Here is a 10,494-nt window from a genome sequence, read left to right as displayed (position 1 = left end):
GTTGAAAATTGAATTATTTGAGTCTCTGTTAGTTGCATTTAAATAGATGAACTATTTGGAGAGTCTTTCACTGAAGCTTTCAGCCCCTGTGTAGTTTTTCTCTCTACCCTAATTTTAGGGTGTAAATAAGAATCATTGTTGCGGGAATCGAACCTGGGTCACCTGCGTGATAGGCGGGAATACTATTCCACGCACGTAACTAGAATTTTGTTTTGGGCACATGACATATCAATGAAATCGTGAATGTTTCCCTTCCAAATTTAAAATGTTGTAGTCTTTGTTTTTTTAGCACTGGATTGTGATTTTATGAATGATTTGGTTTTATTTGCGAATTATTAAAAGGGTAGTTGAGGTGCATACTTTCCTACATCCTTATGGGCTATAAATTCTAAATTATTGCTCTCTAGTTATGTTCACACTTAATAAAATTGTGGATGGTGATAATCTACCCATAATTGATGATGTATAATTCTCTGAAAGATCGGTATATTTTCTATCTATCACCTTATTTTCAAATGAATTTTGCCTTGAGAAACCTATGATACCATGTTATGATGTTAAAAATATCTTGAATGATGGTCATTTCTGAACATTGTAAACAACTAAATTTCACATCCTAAACATTCATTTCTTCTTATTGAACAATACACCAACTGGCATGATTCGATCCACATTAGATGGAATTTTCCTTAAACTTTTTGAGCACTTTTAATATGGTATCACCTCTTTCTATTGAATATGAATGTTTCATCATTTTCATCTCCAAGCTTCCCAGATATGGAATCATAGAGTTTAGCTTTGACAGAGATGATTGAAATTTCCGAAAATACCAAAGCTTGTATTGATCCTTGAAGGAATAGATTACTAAATATGCATTCTTGTGCAACTAAGGAAGACATTCTTTGCATCATGTGTGAAGGAAATGTTGGAACTATGATAGTTGGTGTGGTTACAGATGCATTATCAAGAGGCCAGCTCATCATTTTGTAGTCAACATATGATATCAATTTATCTGTGGGATGTCCAAACAGGTTTGCAGGCCCACGCAGACCAACAGTCATAGAACTATCAAACCAAATGAAAAGGTGATTGCAGCCATTGTTCTAGACAAAAAAGGTATGAATAGATACTATCAACTTCTTATCATAACTGAGATTCAAGGAACTCAATACATAATCATAAAAAAAAATTACAACAACCTTTGCAGAACAGAATTAATCAATTAATGATAACAAAACTGCAAAGGAAAAAAATATATTTACTTTTATGATTAAATCTTATCCTGGTAGAATACATGCCGTTATATTTCAAATTCCAATAAGAAATTATGTGTTCAAATCGATCTATTATCATTATGATGCAATATTGGGTCTAAAACCATCTAGAGGGACACTTTGTCTGCGCTCCAAATATTATATGTTTTTAGCTTTCAAGTACCCAAGTTTCTAAATGAATATTTGAAAAAAACTTCACAATTCAAAAATAATAACAGGGAAATTAAAATAAGTTGTTCATGTGCTAGGAGATTCTTAGTGATTTGTAGCATACAGTCATAAGCATAGGAAGCAGAATATATTCTTAAGTTCCATTTGAAATAACATTAGAAATCCAAGTTCTTTGATCGTTTTCTCAGTCTAGGATGCGCATACAATCAGGCTCAGCTTTAAAAGACAATTTACTATTAAGAAATTAGGTTTAGAACTAGTGAAACTAAATTTGTGCTTATTTTATGGTCGATGCCTTCATTTCTGTTCCAATTCATTTGAAAATGCCACCATGAAACAGTTTTTCCATGGAGTTTGAATAAAATATATGGATTCACTCACCAGAAGTGTGATGCTTTTAACATTTCATGTCCCATTTAAATATGCACTTATGTTGTACCGAGAAAAAAATTCAAAACTACCATTAGGAAATGGTAATCCAAATTTATCATGGTTACCACGTAGATCATAAAATATGTCCTATGGAAGTCCACTCTTTGTTATGGTATCTTTCACCACTTTGAAATTGCCTCAGAATTTGACTTCTGAACATTATACTTGCCATTAGCTCTTCTCAAAGGGCTATGTATCTGGTTGCATTGGTGTATCTTCTTGCTTCCCTATTTGAATGTTGTCCATGTATTTAGTAAACACACTAATTACATAGCTTCCTTTGTTCTATTGCTATCTGAAAATACGTGCTTCATTTTGATAATACCTCAATACTATTGTCACAGTAAACCACATAGAAAGCATTCAACCTATAATGGCTCCAACTTACAATGCTCTAATGACTTTACTCTTTATGTAATCTTAACCATTATTTGATACCCTATCTTCATCATTCAGTGTTAAATCATATTCAGATCATTTGGGTCCATTATCATATCCACATCCATGAAATGATATTCTCTGACGAGATCATTTCTGGAGAGCTCGGCTTGAATCTACATTCGTATTATTCCCTCTTGGAAATGGCTCAGTAAACACACTGTGATTTCTGAGTTTTGTTGAGTTTTTCAGTCATAGTCATAAGATATCCACTTAGAATATCTTAGAAATTTCCACAAAGAAATTTGAGTTTACTTCTTCGGTTCACTGTGGTATTATATCAAAACAATTGGTAAACAGTGTATTGTAGATGTTCTGTTCCACATTGTGATTAAAATAAGATACATAGTATTGAGCATACATAAAAGAGATATTTGAGAACAGCTGATATACACCTTGCATTAAATTTAAAAGTGCACATACCACTGAAAGTATACAATCCAGCAATAGTATGATTTCTGAGGTTCGAAATGATGATTGCGTATCAAATTTATCCAACCTAAAAATCATAGCTTCAGTTTCTCACATTGTTGTCACTGAATGTTCCTGTAATTAGCATTCGAAGTTCTATATTTTTGTTTCATTCATTGCATATAGTCATTTTATTTCAAATTATTAAGTCAAAGGGTTCAATTCTAGCATGTTGTTGTGGCTCAATAAAATCTTATCTGATCATTATCCACTTAGTGTACAATGGCTCATATTTGAGTTAATTATAAGGTGGATAGGAATTGGAGTTTAATAAGGGATGCTTGGATCTGCACAAGATTTTTCATTATAGTATGGGTTTATTATAGAAACTATTAGGTTTTCTGTAATACCTTTAATATCCCTGTCTATTTTCTTTAATATGTTTTTGTGACTGTTGCATGTTCAGAACTTTGTTACTTTTTTTTAATTGGAAATGGTCAATCATAGAAATATGTTCATGACTTTTACATTACTTTTAATTTATCCTCTACACTACTTTACCTTATGCCTGGTAGATCATATTCTTCAAAATTTACATTGAAGGATTTTAATGAGTAGATTGATTGCCTACTTAGCTAAGACAAATACTTTTATGGAGCATCTAAAGCATGATTTATTGTTTAAACTTTATGATACATCTAAATCATACACTATGATATTAGTTTAGTTTAATTCACTGTTATGATGTTGAGTATAATGTTACATCAGGTTTCGTTATTCAAGGTTAATTGCATATGTTGGATAAAGTTGTCTAAGGAGAAATGGAAAGGAGAAACTTTCAAATTTTCTAATGATGATAACTAATGATAGCTCAATAAGAAATCAATAAGAAGAGGCAACCTATTTTAGAACATAATGGAAGAGTTTGGTATAATCATAACTTGGTACTCTAAAGGTATCAATATAAGGTATATCTAAGGATGATGCACATAAAGAAGAAAATATTGGCAATCAACTAATGAAGTTGAATAGTCATCGTAATAATGAAGGTCAGTTTGAAGGAACCTTGAAGGTATGATGACATAGATTAAAGAAGTAAATCCGTAATAAAATTTCTCAATTGGAGGAGATAAGTTGTGCGCATGAAAAAATCTATAATAGTTTTCCCTCTAATGGGAGAGCCACATTGTAAAGTAAGGGATGTTCTATCAAGAAAAAATTTATTTTAAGGGTATTGATGAGTGGACCGAGAAACATGATTGGTAATGGTCATAGTGATGATCTACATAGTTTAATAGTTGAAGTATACGAAGGAATGTTGATAGAAATTTTATAAGGATACCTTGAGAAGGATTGTGTACATATTGACAAAAGAAGCGAGAGTCAATTAATAGAAGTGGTACTGACTGATTTGCACTCATTGTTTCACGAGTAGGACTTCACATAGAGAAACTTATCAAGTTTTGTTCCCATAGCGTTAAAATAGGTTGTTTCGACATAACACCACACATTTAAAGTTTTCATGGTAGTAGTGTTTCCAACTGTTTCAAAATCTTAAATAAAGATACTATTTAAGGAGCAAGAGTCTCTTGTCCAACTTGAAGAATGGTGAATTTACGATAAAGTAATCGAGTGGTATTGAGATAGGAATTTGACGAGATAAGAAAATATGTTTCTAGATGAAAATGATAATTGTTAAGTGATGTATGTATAAGTCAACATGGATCAATAAACCCTCATGAAAGTAAATTAAGCCTGATATAAAATTAAATCATGATGCCCTAGTGTTTATATGCAATTGCATATAGCAGTATTGGAATCGGTAAGCCAAAGGGTAAATGGATGTAAAACCAAGGGATTTTAAGTTTGAGATAGATGATTTAAATAATGATTGTATAAATAGTAATATCTTAACAATGAATTTCACCAGAATTTCCTTGGGGAATGGAAGAATATATGACGAGAGATTAAGACTCAAGATGATGAGGCTCATGTAAAATTTAATGATGTACTTAGATGATTATACCTATGGTGTAAATGGTCAAATTCCAAGTTGAAAGAAGTGGAAATGACTATTGAACAAGTAATTGGTATCTTGATGAAAACATAACACTAAGAACACTGATAAGATAACATAGATCCTAAATGGATGTTGAATAATCTTAGTTCATAGTTGAATGCTTGTAAAGTAAATGAAATTTATTTTTCTGATGAATCAGATAAGAATTCTTATAGAGTATTATTCTATATTTGATAAGTATTGAGATGTTTCTCATATTGATGATGTTTCATGCTATGATGGTATGTGGGTGATCATGCACATGTGGTTCATATTTATATATTTGTTACAATAGTAATGATGTATCCTTATGATGATGATGATATGCATAGGCATTATGATGTTATGTCGAGGTATATTGACATATTCATTTACTACGTGATGATAGGTATTTAATGTTGAATACTCATGATGGATATGATATGCATAACTGGCATAGGAATTATGATGCTATAATATGAGGTTTATTGACATGTTGTTCATTTATTATATGAAGTCATGATATATCTTTGATGCAAATATGTTGATGTTATAACCTATGATGGTATTTCATGAGGTGAAGCATGTGATAGTTGTGTACAAATTTATGACATGCATGAGCATGCAGTTCGTTATTATTCATAATGTTGTGATTAACAATGATGAATGTTACATGATGACATGCAATTGGCATGTGGATTATTTTCTATGATACTATGATGGTATAGCTAATGCATTGGTTGCATGTTGACGTGTGATGATTGACAGGACTCCACAATGGGCCAAGAGGGTCAGTTTATTTGATGATCTCGTGCGAGCCCATACGCATGAGGGAGAATAAGTAACACCATATGGGCTGGGGACAAACTCAATCAACACTACATATGCTAGTGGTTGCTTTGTCTTGTGTAGCTCTTGATGGATAGCCCTTGAAGGGCTATGGGGCCATCTTGAGGAGGCCAAGTGCCCGATGTTCTAGGCTAGGTGCCTAGTATTGTATTGGGATGCCAAAGTCTTGGAGGGGTGTAAGGACTTCGATGCATGGGGTTGTTCACCTTAGTGAGTTGTGGAGGAAGTGGGCCAACCTTGCGAGATGTTGGTGACATTGAGCACTATACCGAATGCTTGCCTTAGGACAGATGAGGTCTGAGTCAGGTGCAAGCCTTGGAGCCAGCTTATGACTAGGATACAGATTGAAGAGGCCAGCCTTGGACTAGGATATAGGCCGAGGAGTCTTATGCTTGATTCCAAAAGTGGGAAAAGGGACAAAGATTCCTTGGGATTTCCCGGGTGTTGTGAAACTTTTGATTGTTGTTGGTTATACTAGTTCAGCAGAGGGTGCCGGGACTGTTACATGAAGTAATAAATAATAAAATAAATGTAATGTCCCTTAATAAAAATAATAAATAATAATAATAATAATAATAATAATAATAATAATAATAATTAATAATAATTAATAAATAAATAATAATAAATAAATAAAATAAATAATAAATTAATTACATGCTCTAAATAAATATAAATATGAATAAACAGAAAAATAATAAAAATCAGTAAAGATATCAAAAAGTAAAAACAAAAGAAATAAAAGAAGAAAAATAGTAAAAATCAGTAAAACTATCAAAAAGTAAAAACAAAAGAATAAAACAAGAAAGCAGTAAAGTTGTATGTTGACACATGGAGTGTGTGCATGTGGTTCCCCTTCTAATGTTTGCTCTATTTAATAGATGGTGAGGAAGATGAGAGGCATTCCATCATCCATTCTCTTGGGAGAATAGTGTTATGAGACAAAGGATACCTTGGCAGTAGTACGTTGATTGAGGGCTCGGAGGTGGCCAGTTCTAGGAAGATTTTGTGCAGTTGAGCCTATGGTTGGGTAGAGAGTCATCTCCAAAACCTTGTTGCAGTTAGCAGACTTCAACTGAAATCACAGGTAAGTATCTCTACTCATAGTTTTTGAACTTTATTGTTAATTAGTTGATAATTGCATGTTGATTATAAATTACTTGATTAATCTAATTAATTACGTATTGTTAATTCGGGGCTATTAGATAAGGATCCATCCCAGAAGCTAACATGAAGTAGACATGGTGGGCAGTGTTTTTGATCGCATGCAAGGGATTCAACAACATGCATGCCATTATGCACATGCATGCAATCCAACCATTCAGGACACTCACCAAGGCAAAGACAAGAAGCAAGTAAAACTGAAGTTGAACATGCACTTTGACAAATTGATGTTCATGACCACCAGCACACACTTGAAGATCAATATGGACACTATGCATCAACGTTTTCCCGATTCAACCATACCTAAGAATACCATGCACATGTTAGCAGACGAGTTGGATGAAGGGTCCGAACCAATGCACCAGTTGCAACAGAGGTAAGATTTCCTTTCCAAAAGTTGTCACCATGAGCTGCATGCACGCCATCACGGATGACCAAGCTTGGCATCAGCTTACCACTTTCACCATCACATCCATGTCAAATATTTGGTCTCATGCAGCAGACCTAGTGTCAGTGATGTCTTTTATGGCTTTCTCAAGCCATGTTGTCTCACATGAGTACATGTTCACTGTAATGATGAGTCATGTTAAGTGTAATTCAAGTCTCAATAGTTTGATGTAACAATCATAGAGTAGGTGAATATTCATGAGGGTACTTGAACTTTAACAAAGGGGAATATCAAGGGTCACCCCACCCTTAGCTATAAATAGTCCCCCATAACTCATTGTAGAGGCTTTTGGTCAGCCAATCTTCTAGTAAGACTATCTTGAAGAAAGCTTGGACAATATTATAACGCACCTTGGCTTATCCACTGCACGGAGCTAGTACATCTCTTTGGAGGAGCAGGCAGATGTGGTTGTAACATTTCACTGATGGGGCTAACAGTTTTACATGAATGTATTGTATGATTGGAACTTACACTTTTTATATAATAAGAGCCATCACATTTTCATGCATATGTTGTTATTGTAGTTGGATTGCTCGGGTTTCCTTAATGATATATGTTGTTTACCTACGTATTTGTGTATGAACTGATATGTATGCAATTATATGAATCTTGTTGCAAATGTGTTGTATATGTTGTTAATGATGTCTCGTCCGTGTCGACTACTCTATCAGACACCAGACAGACCTTTCACATGAACCTTGTTGTAACAACTGTTGTACTTGTTCGGACTGATCCGTGAGTGATGTACGTGTTATCTTACATTGTATGTTGTGACCACTGCATCCGAGTAGACTGCTCCGTCAGAGGCTGTGTATGTCCTTTTGTGTTGTGTGTTCCTAGATGAGTTGGGACTGACACCTTTCAACCTCGAACTCACCTTCACCATTATCTCCCCCCTTATGTTTTAGAACCTCTCATACACCTTCCTTGATTCACTACAACAGTCACACCCTTGCTACTGACAAAGTTATCTTACCTGCCTTCGTGCGACATCGCGGTCAAGGAATTACCTTATGACCCATTGTTGGGAATCCTACACCAAACGTTCTGATGTCTAATTGGGACTTCTTACTGGGGATATCCCCTTGGCATGTTGTTGGGTCCAGTACTGTCAACACATGGCCCTTTCTATCTCCATCGAGTAGTTTTCTGTAGTTTCCATTAATCTAATGACATCAACCTTATTGTCCGTATTTTCTTAGTTGTCAAATAATTTTCATGCTCAGAGGTGGTAAGATCTTAATCATCTACTGATTCATTCATTTTTACATATTAGATTATTGGGAATAAATAAATAGGCATATCGCCCAAATATGGAACATAGTTGACAAGAGATGCAATAGTCAGCAAACTCAACATAAGTGGGAGTAATCGAAGGACCAATTGTGGCCAACCCCATATATGATAGTATAAAACATGAGCCTACAAGCCTGCATGCCCATGACTTATTATTAAGTGAAATTACTCAAACTTATGGGCTATAGTCATCGGCTATGGCCCACAATCTCCATATAAACACTTCACATCATGCTTCCTATAATGAAGACCTTCGGGCTGGCCCACTATCCACCAAGTTATATATACCTAAACCCTTACTATGTTGGACCCTTAATGCCTGTATCTCTTTTTAATATTTCTCCTTATGATCTACAAGCTTGTTGGTTTCCGACCTAGCCCACTTGTGTGCTGCATTGATAATGGTTTCTCCTCTTCCTTTTCACACTACTATGGAGGCTAGGAGCTTGGTCAAATCCACGAGACTATATTCTATAAATGGTTCCACTTTTTAGTCTATGTTATGCCACTATGTTCTCTACATGTCATCCCCATTACAATGCCTGAATTTAAATTCAAATTACTTCCGGGCTTTCCACCTTTTGGGAAATATCCTTTACAAATTTCATTGATTGATGGTTCATAAATTGTCATTCCCTATTAGTTTGGATTGATGTTATCCCGTGTCACCTATTAATATGGTTCTAGACTTATAGGCTTTTGGGCTTTCAGGTTTCCAAGCTTTTGGGCTTCTGACCCTCCAATCTTCTGAGATTTATGGTTTCCAGGCTTCTTGTCATTTTTCCCACTAGCCCAACTCCATGCTATCCCATGTCACCTATTAATAATTTTCCAGGTTTCTAGAATTCCAAGATTCCAGGCTTCCAAAATTATGGGCACTATAACTATGACTTTGTGGGTCTTGACTTTGATTGTCAATAAATTTCTATCAAGGAGGCCAATTCTGGACTTCCACATACCATTCGAAATATATTTTTGAGCCAAATCCAATTATGCCATCTACCAGAGCATATGAGATAAATACATGGGGAATAATCTCCTCCAAAGTTTGGGAATCCCAAATATCATAATCCTCATGTTATGGATTCTGTAATAAGCCTACTACTATGATGATTCTCTACAAGTGACTACAAAAACCATGGGACTCACCCTTATATTGGCACTCCATGCACATCAATGCCAACACACTTGTTGCCACTAGTCGTCCAGCCAATGAAAAATATCCAACAACAATTTCGATTATGGTGGTTCTTACCAGGATTATTAACTATTCTACAACAATAATACGTTTCTTGTGGCTACCCTCACAAGGACACCCTCCATTAAGAATATATCTTATTTCATTAATCATCCAACAAGTCATATCAATCCCAAAAGCCATGGCCTAGTCATGACAACCATGGCTGTTTCTTTTAGATATATGCTACGGAATTTAGCATACTCATACCTATTTTATGATGCTAGTATATTTTTTTCCTTGATAAATATGTTTTGTATGCCTAAATATGTTTTACAATTGTTAACATTGAGTGTGCCTAAACAGACTCATTTTTTGGCACACCAATTTTTCTTTTTTTGTAATATAGCATTCTCAACCCTTCTTCTAATCATGTTTTCTATTTGTATATATATTCCTTAATTGTCTCTTATATATTTTTTTCTATGTAAATACTTTATGCTTCCCTTGAATTCAATCATAATTCTCAAACCATATTATTTATAGCGAAGGTTTCGAAACCTTCCTAGTACATATGATGTGGTTTTTATTTTAACTATATTCTTGAGCATATAAGCATGTAATATTTTCAATCATCCTAGTTCCATAACTATTCTTAAATGTATTGCATCTAAGATGTAATTAATTATATTTTATATTATTTATGTTTGATTTTAAAAACTTTCTATTCTTCCTAGTGTTGTTGTAAGCTTTGTTACTTTGTGGCTTACTTCCTATTGCTCTTTAGTCATGAACA

The sequence above is a fragment of the Pinus tabuliformis genome, chromosome 3_2, assembly GCF_031772625.1.
Source record: "Pinus tabuliformis cultivar Carrire ecotype Pingquan chromosome 3_2, CPIR1, whole genome shotgun sequence".
Classification (NCBI taxonomy): Eukaryota; Viridiplantae; Streptophyta; class Pinopsida; order Pinales; family Pinaceae; genus Pinus; species Pinus tabuliformis.
This window is presented reverse-complemented; position numbering follows the sequence as displayed.